The 4,996-nt window shown below is 42.4% G+C and overlaps 1 non-coding gene across 1 annotated transcript; it reads right to left on the bottom strand.

The window, feature by feature from the left end:
* Positions 1-525: 525 nt before the first annotated feature.
* On the bottom strand, positions 526-598 carry trnam-cau (transfer RNA methionine (anticodon CAU)). Its single transcript has one exon. It is a non-coding gene; the product is annotated as a tRNA-Met (tRNA).
* Between the last annotated feature and the right edge of the window lie 4,398 nt (positions 599-4,996).

The raw sequence follows: 4,996 nt of genomic DNA on the forward strand, positions 1-4,996 counted from the left end.
CCAAGAGTTAATATCAGACACGTTTTTTATTTTGTTAATGAAATATAAAAATTACAATTTACAAAATAGAACAAATATTTAACAGTTTTGTGGGTTTACAGACAAACTAAAATAATCTGAAATGATAGAGAAAAAGTCAGTTTTCGTCTATGTATTTTCTACGCATCTCGTTAGAGTGTGTGTGTGTGTGTGTGTGTGTGTGTGTGTGTGTGTGTGTGTGTGTGTGTGTGTGTGTGTGTGTGTGTGTGTGTGTGTGTGTGTGTGTGTGTGTGTGTGTGTGTATAATCATGTACATACACACATACATTCCGCTTTTGTAATCATCCTGATGTCGGTGAGAAAGACAAAGACGCTGGCCCCGAGTAGATCACGAATCCTTAAAAGGAATCGTAATACAATTTTAGTCATACAGGCAAAATGATTGATCCCCTTTTGGGGAACAGGTCGGAGGTATCAGGTTTGGTGATTCAGGGGAACCCAACCGTCTTTCACGCAGCATGACTCTCCGGGAATTGTAAAAGGCTGTGCCCCGTGTGAGGCTCGAACTCACGACCTTCAGATTATGAGACTGACGCGCTGCCTACTGCGCCAACGAGGCAGCTGAGAGAACATCATAGTCCGGTAAAAAAAAAACATGGCGTAAAACGAGTTCAAGGTACAAAACAAATCAATGTTATTTATGCCTAGTAGATTATTGTTTACGAACAATGTAACTCCTATTGAATGTAGTTTTGTTAAATGTACCATGTGTGGGGGATTTTTTACCATGTGTGTGGGTCTGCAGCCCCACTATCGTTGGGGCTGCAGACTGCAATCAACTGCAAACATGGTCTGTAGTCTGTACGGGTCATTACTGGTCTGTATTTGTTTTTAATGGCCTGTAAAGTGTCAAAGAAGACCTAGCTTCCTATATTAGGAGTGAATTTAGGTAATAATAATTGTACTCAGTTTTTAAAACCATGGCCATAGCTTGCAAGTAAATAGCGATTGTATTATATTAAAAAGGCGTTGTTCCTAGAGCCGTTTGTCCGTCCTGGGCTCGTGTACGTTCGTGTACGTAACGTTGCAGGCTTCCTGGTAGTGACTGTGGAAATAGAAGAAGCTGTAGGAACCAAAAAGTTCTCATCCTCATTGGATTATATATATCCCAACCCTGAATGTATTAAACTGATCACGCACTAATATAGGAATAGCGTTAATGTACCCATCAACCTTAATCAACCTTCAATAAAATAGTTTCCCAGAAGAACCGCCAGGGGGCGTCAGAGGCTCATGGACGAGTCGTCAGCCACACGGTCCGTAGCAGTGGAGGCTTCTCCAGTGAGGAGAGGGAGGTCCTCTCCTCAATGTTAAAGATCCTCCTTAACATTATTGGCAATAAAAAATGTAGATTGCCCAGACTACTAATGAATTAATGCCCTTAAAAATAGCCAAAGGAGGAAGGCAACCTTCATCCCCAGGCTGTCCTGCTTCTTAATGCTGACCACTCAACCCGGTATCACGCGATTGCGTGCTCCTGCGCACGAACTTTAATCTATTGAAGCGTGTTCCAGAGCACGATAGTCCGACTTTTTGCGTGCTACACAGAACGAAATGCAAACCAATGCATTCTGAATGGAAGTGTTCTAAGACAATTAACGTGCTCCACAAAACGGTACGAGAGAGAGAGAAAGAGAGAGAGGGAGGGACAGAGAGAGAGAGAGAGCGAGAGAGAGGCTTCAGAAAGGGTGTGCGCAGATAGTACAGTGCACCCTAGTTATGTTTATGCCAAAACCACAAATGCTATATTTAAGCAATAGATCACGCCAGGCTGTGGTATGTGCTCATTATACCACTGTTAAGGGGCGTTGTCCGGCCCCGACGCGCAGCGGAGGGCCGGCGACCCCCTTCACAGTGGTATAATGAGCACATGCCACTGACTGAAGTGATCTATTGCTTTTATACAACGGTTACTATTATGGCGAAACGAAAGTCATAGACACACTACATTTAAAAAGAAACCAAGAATGTCAAAATAGCCGTTTAATTAAAGAATACAAAAAAGTAGTCCCTCCTGGCTGCCGCTATGCATCGACGGTCGCTATGCAACACACTTTAGCGTCCCTCCCAGAGAAGGCTCCGATAGAGCGGTTCGCCGGCAATTTATCCTATGGAGCAGTTCACTCGCCGTGTGCCTAAGCTTTCGTTAGTCTCTCCATCGCCTTGCTCACTCCCGGAGTAACAACATTTACACGCTCTCCGTCATCCAACATATGTTTTACTTTGTAACTGTTTCTACTTCCAGGCGCGGAGTGATATGCAGCTTTCACAAAATGATCGGGCGTCATAGCAGTTATGTATACGCTCATTATACAACAGTTGGGAACCAATCAGATCGCTGGATTTAGGTCCCCCGTTGTATAAGTATATATATATATTGCCTAATTATATATATTGCCTATATATATGTATAGGCTATATATATAATTAGGCTATAATTATATTATTTAGCGTGTAATGAGACAATCTATAGCCAAATTGTCGAAGATGCCCGAGAATCTCCGGGGATATCTGCATGGGAAATCGGCGAATCATACCCATAAACCTATAAAGAAAGACGTCATCTCAAGCGGGAGAGAACGTTTGCGGTGCTGGTTTGTGTCACGTAAGTACAGGGCTCTCATGTCTCATGCATTCGGCGTGAGACACACGCAATTCAACCCATGCACACGCTCCAACCTGGTCTCACGAAAATACGTGACACTGTCACGTTATTTAATCTATTGAAACGTGATCAGGGACACGTAGGCCTATTTTCTAAATTTTGTATTTCAATTGGAAGTAGGCTATTTTTCGTGTCACTAAGCATGACTTCCAAACTAAGGTTCTGTCCGGGAGCGTTCTCCCTAATGTCCCTTATGGAGCTCCGTACAGATCATTCATTGTTGAAAATTGTCTGTGATGACTAACAAATGACAGCTTTTGGCCACCCGTTTCTACTTAAAATTGTCTGTGATAACTAACAATATGACAGCTTTTGGCCACCCGTTTCTACTTTCACCTTTGATACTGAGAAATTGTGACAATACACGGATATATTAAATGCAGGTGCGCTGCTCTGTAGGCAAACCGCGAAGGAAAAAAGGGTAGCTGCTTCATCTGTTCTTTTTAGAATTGTATGTCTTGATGTTTATTTTATCTAGCCATCTATTCTCTTGTTTTTGGCTATGTGAATGAACGTCTGCGTCGATGCCTCGATCGCAAGTCCAGTGTCGCGAGCGGACGTTGCCATGACATCTAGAAATCATACTGTATTTAATGGGTTGTAGTGAGTGTAACATAATTCACCTACAGTATTTTGTTTTGTGTTGTTCTTTCAATTGTGTTAGGCATGTCGTTTACTGTCTTGGTGGTTCAGGGATCGCTGTCCCTTTAAGGATTACGAGCGTCTCATGACGTCAGAGCCCATGCGGGATTTGTTTACTTTCAGCACGTTTTGATTTCCTGTTTCTCTCTTACTAAATAAACGAGTCACACAACTGTGTGCTCAACGTGCGAAATTGTATCTCTCACTTATGGCAATTTCCACAGGGTTATCATTAATATTGATGTGTAGGGGTTGATTATAACTCGTGAATAATATTGTTTAGACCACGGTCTGGGGGAATACTCTGATTCTGATTGGCTGCAGTGCGTGCATTAACTCCTGATATAGCCCTACAGACACCTGCTAAGTAGTTCCAGTCAGTGTTTAGATTCTCTGCCCGAGCCCGAGCCCGACGCGGGCCGGGTCGGGCTGATATTTCCCACCACTATACTCGGGCCGGGCCTTTGATCGAGCTTTTTTATTTTTATTTTACCATTGGTTTATTGGCCTTATCTGAGGAGAAATCTATGCCATAAACAGAAATATTATAGGCCTTTATTACACGGGTCTTCTCAATGCCGTGGAACGCTCCGTTCACTTGCATGGGTAGTAGTCCGGTGACTTGTCTACCCCAGCGTCTTCCATTGCTAAGCGACGTCACCGTCTTTGAGGACATATTATTTCTCTGCTGATCAACACTACGAATGGCCAAAAGACTTGTATCCCCCCCCTTCTAAGCGTCTTAGAGTACTATATTAAGCGCTATATAAATTTCATTTATTATTATTATTATTATTAAATAAATTCTATGGCAGAATTATTATTATTATTCTCATTCAACTTGAACATGTGTTTTTACAGTAGAGTGGTGGAGGGATGACATATGTTTGCCAACCCGGAAGTGAGCGTCGCCCTGGATCCCCTCGACAAAAAGCCAACGGGTTTTGCCATTGGATTTTGGATTATTGCAGAAACATTTGCATCTTTGAAGCACCTCATCAAAAACTGAACCGTGCTCCAAAGAACGAAATGTAAACCAATGCATTCTGAATGGGAGTGTTTCTCTGATTTTTCCATGCTACACAGAACAAAATGTAAACCCATGCAAATAAAGACTTCATGGTCATAATAATTTAAATATCATTAATATCCTGAGTGTGTAGGGTGGTATTCTATTTTTTTCAACGGGGCTGCATCCAGTCACTTGACCGTTATGGTTGCTATGGTGGTTGCTATCGACCGCCCCCTCTAATCCTTACATGGCTCTAAAAACCACGCGGCAAAGGAGCTGCCGTCAATTGTGTTGTTTTTGTCGTAAACTAGGGTCCGATGGTTAGAAAATAGGCAGATATTCCAAGGTATCCTTAAAAAGCAGCTTGGATGTTTTTATTTTCTGCAGTTTAGACATCTACTATAACCTATTTTGGAAAGCAAAACACCAAGCTCATTGATTTAACGAGGCAGGGTTATTTGAAACAATTTATTGAATAAATATTTGTGAGATGTCATTACTTCTCCTGAGTTTGCTTCCTATTTATGTCGAGTATACACCCCTACTGTCCACAAGCATCCCCCCCCCTCCCCATATGGATTTGGAGAATTGTTGCCACGTCCCAGTGGCTGAGGTATCTTATATATGAAAGAGGGCAT

Source organism: Gadus chalcogrammus, chromosome 7 (assembly GCF_026213295.1).
Source record: "Gadus chalcogrammus isolate NIFS_2021 chromosome 7, NIFS_Gcha_1.0, whole genome shotgun sequence".
Classification (NCBI taxonomy): Eukaryota; Metazoa; Chordata; class Actinopteri; order Gadiformes; family Gadidae; genus Gadus; species Gadus chalcogrammus.